The sequence below is a fragment of the Panthera uncia genome (genome assembly GCF_023721935.1).
Source record: "Panthera uncia isolate 11264 chromosome B3 unlocalized genomic scaffold, Puncia_PCG_1.0 HiC_scaffold_1, whole genome shotgun sequence".
Classification (NCBI taxonomy): domain Eukaryota; kingdom Metazoa; phylum Chordata; class Mammalia; order Carnivora; family Felidae; genus Panthera; species Panthera uncia.
This window is the reverse complement of record NW_026057582.1, coordinates 31,180,587-31,189,769: the sequence shown is the minus strand read 5'-3', so window position 1 is coordinate 31,189,769 and position 9,183 is coordinate 31,180,587. Positions and strand designations below refer to the sequence as shown.

Below are 9,183 nucleotides of genomic sequence, written 5' to 3'. Positions count from 1 at the left end.
CCCCCCCCCCCCCATGTTTATTTATTTATTTTGAGAGAGAGAGAGAGGGGCGGGGGGAGAGAGAATCCCAGCAGGCTCCACACTGCCAGCACAGAGCCCATTGGCGGGGCTCAGTCCCATGAACCGTGAGATCATGATCTGAGCTGAAAGCAAGAGAGGGACGCTTAACTGATTGAACCACCCAGGTGCCCCCCCCCCCATTCTCTTTTTGCCTCCAGGCTTTTGCACATGTTGCTCCTCTCCCTGGAATGTGCCTTCCTACAGTCGGTGTTAGACCGCTGCTTGCCCCAATACTGGTGGGGTGCCCCTCCTCTGTGCTGCCATATCTCTCTGTGCTCAGCACTTAGCCCCACTGTCTTAATGTCTTTTTCCTTGTGCTTCCTGAGGGCAGAGACTGTCTGCTCTCGCCACTGTGCCTCAGTTGGCTGGTGCAGTGCCTGGAATGTGGTATATACCCAACAAATGTTGAATGATAAAATGACCTCTCCTAGGCCAACACACCCAGTGCACTCAGGTGGGCTTTTCCCCACCTCACCAAGCTCTCTTTCTGATGTTGTATGTGGATACAGGAGAACCTTGTATAATGCTGAGAGTTGAAGTTTCATCTTACTGTAGCAAAGCATTAAGTGATGTTGCCACCCCACCCTGGGGGTGCTCCTTCTAGGTGTTGCTTTGACCTGGGATGGTTCTGGACTTTGTCCTGCTCTTCCCCATCTGCAGCCTTGAAGGAGGGGCAAGCAGGCACGTGCAGATTGCTGTCTCTGCCAGCTGCCTGGGGCTGGGCCATCTGCTGCCGGTGACAGGGGGTGGGGTGAGGGGTGCGCAGCAACCTAATCTCCTTCGCTGCACTGACTACATGGCCGAGTCCAGCCCCCCTTCTCTCTACACTCTGTCTTCTGTTCAAGCTCTCTGTTATACTACTCTTCATCGAGGTCTTGCTTTTGTTCCAGCTGCTGCCCCCACCACTCTGCTGGGAGAACCCTTGCTGTGTTTCTGTTTATTCTGTGTGTGTGCCTTGCCCTTTAGCCCGAGCCCCCAAGAATCTTTATGTAATATGAGACAGCAGCAGCAAAAAGAAAAAAGCAAAAAAGGGGGGCCTGGATGGCTCAGTCAGTTAAGCATCCGACTTGGGCTCAGGTCATGATCTCACAGTTCGTGTGTTCGAGCCCTGTGTTGGGCTCTGTGCTGACAGGTCAGAGCCTGGAGCCTACTTCGGATTCTGTGACTCCCTCTCTCTCACTGCCCCTCCCCAACACATGCTCGCTCGCTCTCTCTCGCTCTCTCTCTCTTTCTCAAAAAATAAATAAATAAATGTTAAAAATTTTTAAAAAAAGAAAACAAAAAACAAACTTTAGAAATGAAACCTTGGACTCCTGTTGGCCTGTGTTCAGATGTAAATGAGGAGACTCTTACCTTTGTTTTTGCTTTTTTCCAAATGTTTTTAAAATTACTTTTGAGAGAGGGAGAGAGAGAGAGTGAGCAGGGGAGGGGCAGAGAGAAGAGAGGGAGACAGAAAATCCCAAGCAGGCTCCACCTGAGATCATGACCTGAGCTGAAATCAAGAGTTGGAAACTTAACTGACTGAGCCACCCAAGTGCCCCTGGAGTTTGTACCTTTGGATTCACCACCCTGTTTTCCATCCCTCTTCCCAGGGAATCTTTGAACAGCAGGGGTGGGCTGAGTCACTTGCAAAAGCTCTAATTTTGCTTGTGCTGTAAGCCTTGCCTCTTTCTGGCCTTGTGTGGACATAAGAAAGAGGCAAAGAGAAAGTAACCTATCCTCATCACTCTTGATGACTCTGGGTTTGGACGTTCAGAACTGGTTGTGTGTGTGTGTGTGTGTGTGTGTGTGTGTGTGTGTGTATGCACACATGTGCACAAGCTGTGCCAGGAGGAGGCATTAGGAGGGAATGTGGACAGAGTTTTAAAGTCGTCTTTACCAAGTGAAGAGGTGACAGAGCAGAGAACAGAAGGGTAATATACCCTAAACTAGGACTTCTCAAACTTTAACAAGTGAAGGAATCACCTGCAGAACTTTATTACAATGCAGATTATGATTCAGGAGATCAGGGATAGAGGCTGAGATTCCACCAGTGCTGCTGTTCAAAGACCCATAATTTGAATAGTAAGCCTCCTCCACCTCTTAACACTGATTAAAAAGATTGACGTGGGTTGACGTGGGGAAGGCAGGAGGGAGGCTAGTAAGGACTTTCAATTTTAAACCTGAGGGCCTGAGCTGGCCTTCCAGCCAGTGTTGACAGAGCCCTTTTCCACATCCCTCCCTCCTTCATGCCTGAGTTCTTGGCTTCTCTGGAGCTTCCCTTGGCCCAGTTTGGTTTCCACAGTATAAGAACCTCTGTCCTTCGAGGGTGGGTGTGCATACTCACAATAAGACTGGATCTTTCCCCTTTCTCTTTGGCTCATTATAAATAGGTAAGGCTGAACCTAGCATTTCAAATAGAATTTTAGAGCTGAAAGAACTCTTAAATTATCTTTTCCAGTCCCTCTATTTTACTGAGGAGGAAATGCGCCCAAGAAAAGTTTTGTGACATGTTCAGAATTAGCTAGTGGCAGAGCTGGAGTTAAAAGCCAGATGTCTGGACTCCTAAGCTCTTCTTTCTGAGGCACTGTAAGCCCAAGTTAGGGACTGTGGGAGGATCAAAATGTTGTTCTGGGGACCGGTGTTAAGACAAGAGGCTTTGTAGTGGTGTGAGGGAATTTTACACTACATGCACAACTAAGGCAGGTCTGCTGGCATCTGCTACAGCTCAGCATTCACTCACTTAGGCCAGGCTTCTCAGCTGCAGCACTGTTGACATTTCGGGCCACGTAATTCTTTGTTTTCTTTAATTCTTTGCTAAACATCATAGGATGTTGAAGTGGCATCCCTGGCCTCTACCCACTAGATGCCAGTAGCATCCCCTCACCCCCAAGTTATAACAGTCAAAAATGCCTCTAGATATTGTCACATACCCTCGGAGGGGGGTAAGATTGCCCCCAGTTTAGAACCTCTAGTTCAGGCACTAAGTATTTTGGGGAGGAGGGTCCCCTTGGGCACCTACAGTGGTTTTTTTTTAGTGTATGTTGGTCTCTGTGTTACAAAGAAAGCATAAAAGGGGACCCACCCTTCCTGTGCACTTACAGTTTAGTGGGGAGACCAGACCAGCCAATGCATGGGTCAGATAAATTGCCATCGTAGTGGTCCCTCCAAGATGTAGGGCTGCAGGCTGGACTCTGAGGAATGTGGTGCCAGCCCAGGGTACTTAATGAGGGGATTTTGCTGCTCTGGGAAGGATTACATAGCTAAGAATTTAGTAACTCTCATTCATATCTTTAGTTATCCTTACCTACTTCTGCTCAAGCAGCATTCTTCCATTCTGAAAAAGCATTTCATCTGATCAGACACATTAACCAGCACATATGTATACTTGAAGGGAGGGAGGCCTGCTCAGGCCTGATGCTGTTAAAGTGACCCATTCCTTAGTGAGATTTACTTTTTCTTTCTAGTTTGATTTTCTTTTGCTTGGGATGAATGCTCTGGTAGACCTTTCTTGCATCTTTACCATTGTGTTAAGCAATATTGACATAAGGCTACGTAAGAACTGTCATGTTCTGAGTACATAGGTAAAAAACATGGTTAAATGCCCCTTTGTGAACCTGAGAAAGAGTCTTTACCTCTTTTCGTTTTTCATAGGATACTATACTTATGTTTTTAAGGCCACTGAGTACCTTCCCTCCCCATCTTGTGCTTAGCACAGGCCTCCCTGAAAAATGTTCCTCCAGGGCACAAAAAGCATTGGTGATGGGAAGCTCATAGTTCAATGAAGTCAATATAACTTGACCAGTGCGAGACTGCTTTTTTCCCATTACTTTTTTGGATGCTCCATTGCCTCCTGGGTTGCATTGTTTCTAATAATAAACCTGCTGTAATTCTTTGTTCTTCTTTTTTTTTTTAATTTTTTTTAATGTTTATTTATTTTTGAGGCAGAGAGAGACAAAGCATGAACAGGGGAGGGGCAGAGAGAGAGGGAGACACAGAATCCGAAGCAGGCTCCAGGCTCTGAGCTGTCAGCACAGAGCCCGACGCGGGGCTCGAACTCATGGACCCTGAGATCGTGACCTGAGCCAAAGTTGGATGCTTAACTGACTGAGCCACCCGGGCACCCCAAATTCTTTGTTCTTCTGAACGCAGTATGTCCCTCATTCCCCTACCTGCCATGGCTGCTTTTAACACTTTCTTATCTGTCTATCTCTCTATCAATCAATCAGCCATCAAGCAGGAGAAAGGCAGGGGTTGGGGGGAATCCCAAGCAGGCTCTGCTCTGTCAGTGCAGAGCCCGATGTGGGGCTCGAACCCACAAACTGTGAGATAATGACCTGAGCCAAAATCAAGAGTCGGTTGCCTAACTGACTGAGCCACCCAGGGGCCCCAACACTTTCTCTTTATCACTTGTTTCAGCATTTTGATTATGTTGTGCCTTGTGTTTTCTTTTTGTCCTTCTTCTTGGTGTTTGATGAGCTCTTGGACCTGTGGGTTTATAGTTTTCGTTAAATTTGGAAAAATTTCTGGCATTTCTTGAAAATTTTTTTGTGTCTACCTACCCCATCCCCAATAAATACACACACACACATGTTATGTGATTATATAATCTGTATACATACGGATACATATCTATGTTAGGCTGCTTGATAGTGTCCCACTGCTGTGTTCTATATATATTATTTTGGATAGTTTCTATTGCTGTGTTTTTGAGTTCATTAATTTTTCTTCTACAGTATCTAATCTGTTAATCCCATCCTATATCTTTTTCTTTCAGATATTTGTATATTTTCCTTCTAGAAGTTCAGTTTGGGTCTTTTTTATGTCTTCCATTTCTTTCATCATGCTCATGCCTTCCTCTTCTCTCTTGAACACATGGAGAATATTTATAATAGAGATTTTAACATCCTTTTCCACTGTCATTGGGTCAGTTTTATGCCTGTTTCTTTTGTTTCATTATTCTTCTAGTTATGGTCATATTTTTCTGCCTCTTTGCATTCCTGTTAATTTTTTTTATTTGAAGCTAGACATAGTGAGTTTTATTATTGTGGGTGCTGGAACTATTTATATTCCTTTAAATGCTTTTGGGCTTTGTTCTCAGAAACAGTTCAGTTACTTGGAAATTGTTCGATCCTTTCATTTCAAGGCCTGCTTTTTAGCTTTGTTAGATTGGGTCCAGAACAGCCTTTAGTCTGGGGCCAGGATGGCCCCATTACTAAGGCCAAACCCTTCTGAAGATTCCATCTGATGCCCTGTTTGTTAGGACATTTTTCCACTTTGGCCGGTAGGAACATGAATATTTCTGTCTCTGTGTGAACTCTGGGGGTTATGCCACCTACTTCTTTCCGTTCATTCTTTCCCCAGCATTGCTAATTTCCTCATACACATGCACAGATGAGTACTCAGCCAAAGTTTCAAGGGGTTCTCTCTTCAGATCTCTGGGGCTTTTTCTCTTTATGGCTCCTTATTTTTAGTTACTTTGCCCTGCAAATTCTAGCCACATTGGTCTCCCCACACTCCCAACTCTGTCTCTAACTCTGAGATTGTTGAACTCTTTCATGTTTCTTCTTTCTGCTTTGTGTTCTGGAAGCTCCTGAGAGAGTTAGGGCACTAGTAGGGTTCACTGCGTTTCAAGGATCACTGCCCTGTGCTGCCTATTGTTAAATGTCTGAAAGCCATTATTTCATATATTAAATCTGGCTTTCTAGTTGTTTAAGGAAAGAGAGTAAATCTAGTCTCTGTTATTCCATCATGACTGGAGGTAGAAGTCCCTCAGACTAATTTCCAACCTTGGATATTTTTTTCCCTCCTGTGTTTGCTTGTTGAAAAATGGATCCATCAAGACAAATTCTACTCAGATTTAGATCTTGTTAGTTTGCCAAACATTTATTGAACACCTGCATCCAGAGAATAGCATGGTTCAGTATTAGGCTATACATGGCACAATCTGTAATTTTACCTGTGCTGCACTTTCTAGCAGAAAGCTGGGGGTGCACTTCTAGGTGTTATCCTGGCACAAACATGCACATCTATACACACTTTGAGCCTCCTTCCTGTGCCTCCTGACCATGCTCCCATTTAACCTGGGCAGCTAGTTGAACTAATAGGCACAATCCATGAACAAACAGTAGGTGCCCAGCCGTGTATGCGTGAGTTAGCCAGATAGCCATCTCCAGAGAGCCTTGTGTGGGGAAGGGAGGAGTTTTAACTCTCTGTGTTCAGTGGCTCTTCCATCTTACTTAGGCTTACTCTGTGCCAGATCCTATATGTGTGAATCATGGACTCTTTGAAATTCTGTGAAGCATTCGGTGTTGTTTTCCCCATTTTATATATGACAAAATAGAGACTCACAACAGTAAAGTGGTACCCCTAGGACCTGTAAGAAGCAAGAGGCAGAATCAGGATTTGAACTCACTTTTGTGTAACTCTAAAATCCACATTGATTGATCCTGTAACTAACAGTTTCATTTCCCTCTTCTGGGCTCCAGCTTACTTCTGTGTTTTGTTTTTGACATTTGGGCTGTATATCGCCTATGTGTTCTCACTTTCTACCTCTGTATGTGTCTTACCTCCCCTAGTAGACTGTTATCTCTTTTAGGGCATATGCTTTTCCCCATCTTTGTGCCTTTCATGGAGTCTAGAATATGTAGGTACCCAATATAGGTGTTGAATGAAGTCAGTAAGTTCCTTAAGAAAGATATTTGTTAGGAATGAGTCCAGATGCCTGTCTGGAGGGAAATACCAGATTCCCTCCCTCATTAATTTACGATATTTCTTTCTGTCTGCTGTGTTTATCATAATCCCTCTTAACTTCTTCCAGGATGTAACCTGGACTTTATGAAGTTCTTTGTTTGGTACCTCTGCCTGAATTTTGACTAATTTGAGATTACTTTTGGAGTCTGTGTTTGGAGATTTGAGGAAATATCTGTTGTGAATTAGATTCCTTTCTTCTCGGGCTGTGATTTAGAGCTCCGCATGTAGAGAACCAGAAGTATGGCTGGAGCTAGAACTGGAGCTTATAGGCCTTGGTGGAGGGTATAGGTGGGGGCAGGGGTGTGGGACTAATCAAAGGGGAAGGAACAGTAGGCAGGTTCCTGCTTCTTGTTTTTGCTTGGAACCTCACAGTCTAACCTTGACAGCTTACAGGAAGTTTGGGTAATTTGTGAGGGAGAGGACAGGAAGAGTCATGGTTTGGTTATAGATTCAGAGGCTTCTTGGAATTTACGCAAGATGGAGAACATTTGGAGTCTTGTACAGCTTAAGTGTGTACCTGATTGGGGCTGTTAAGCTTTAGTAGATGGAAGTGAAGAACATGTTCCTAGAATCCTGAGCCTGCACCAGAACCTCAGGGGAAAATACTCAGGTGGCATGTGAGTAGAAAAGAGGAAAATGGCAGAAAGTGGGACCATATTTATGCAGAATCTTAAGGCCTGAGAGACACTAGGAAAGGTTGCTTCTGACTCAGCTACTAGGTAGACTGTTTCTCTCAAGAATCTTACAGATGTAGCAGTTTTGGGGTAGAAGTGGAGAGGCTCTTTTGTTGCAGTTGAACATTAAGGAAGCAGGCAGCTCTTTAATATTCATCCCCAGTGTCTCCCTAGCTTTGGCCAATCATGGCATGCGGGAGTGTTAGTTCAGAGACCCTCTCTGTGGGAGTTCTCCAAGCTGTCTGGGCAGTTCAGGAATTTTAACTAAAATCCTTGGGCTAACTGAGAAGGTACAGCTTAAAAGATATAAATTCCTTCTAGCTGTCCTCCAGTCTTTCTCCTCCCTTCTTTTCCAGCTCTTCACTCAAATATTTTTGCCCTTATTGTGTCCACTTTGTCACTTTGAATTCATGTTAAGATCAGCATGATCTGCCCTCACCACTCTAATGAAACTACTCTTGATGAAGTCACCAAGCATCTTGTGACAAGACCAGTCTTCATCTTAGTGGACCTTCACTGCCAACTCCTCCTACATCCTCCTTGAATCTCTCCCTCCCTTGACATTTTGATGCATAGGCCCTGGTTTTCTTGTACTTTTGGAGTGTCTTTCGTGGGCTGTCCTTCCTTGACATGTTCCTTTAAAAAGTTAGTGTTCTTCCCAGGATTCTGTCCTTGACTCTCTTCTCTTCCCACTCAGCTCTCTTAGGGGAGTCCATCTATTGTGCATGTATTCAGCCATCACTTATAGGCTGCTAACTCCAAGCTCAAAGTGCTCTGCAGAGTTTCATGCTCATTTCCTGCCATTCTAATCTTCTCTGTATCATTCCAATTTTTTTTTTATTATTTTTAAAAAATGTTTGTTTTTGAGAGAGAGCACGAGCGAGCAGGGAAGGGACACCAAGAGAGGGAGACACAGAATCCCAAGCAGGCTCCAGGCTCTGAGCTGTCAGCACAGAGTCCGACGCGGGGCTTCAACCCATGAACTGAGATCATGACCTGAGCTGAAGTCAGACACCTAACCCAACTGAGCCACCTAGCCGCCCCCCAGTTTTAATATATGTGCTGCCAAAGCGAGCACCATGCTTATTTCCAATTTGCCTGCTAGGCCTTTCTACATGGATATCCTTGAAGTGTCTAATTCAGCATTTCCAAGAATTACCTGAACTCAGTTCATTACATTCGTCCCCCAGATCTGCTCCTCCACCTGTGTTCTTTTTCTCCTTTGCTGGCTTTCACCAGTCACCCCATCACTTAGGCCAAAAACCTTGGCGTCATCCTTTATTGTTGTTTTTACTCACCCCATCCTATTTTTGGCATCTTCTACAGCATTTGGCACATCATGAAAATTGAATGAATAAATAAGAGAAAAAGTTTATTTCATCTGAATTTAATTATAATTTAGCTAGCACTTTGGCCTTCATGAAGCTGAATACCTCTGATTACACTCTAACTTTTGGGAAGGGCATCTGACTTTTGGCCACATTCAAATTCTATTAAGGAGAAGGCAGTTTTTAATTTAAAACAGGAACACTTTGTGGAAGGGTTAGTCATTATTAGAAATGGGTGGATTGGCCACTGTGCTATCTTTTAGGGCTGCTCTAAGGAGCTGCTATCAGTTAAAGATGAGGTGGGTGAAGTCAGACTGTACTGGCTCATGAGGGCATTGTCCTTGGTGTTCATGGGAGTAGAGGCAGTGTGTTGTGGGTGAACTTGCCAC

At 44.4% G+C, this 9,183-nt stretch overlaps 1 protein-coding gene across 4 annotated transcripts in view; it reads left to right on the top strand.

Annotated features, from left to right (window-relative positions):
- SUSD6 (sushi domain containing 6) overlaps nt 1-9,183 on the top strand; it is a 98,014-nt gene that overhangs the window by 25,270 nt on the left and 63,561 nt on the right. The gene's annotated exons all lie outside the window — the stretch shown is intronic.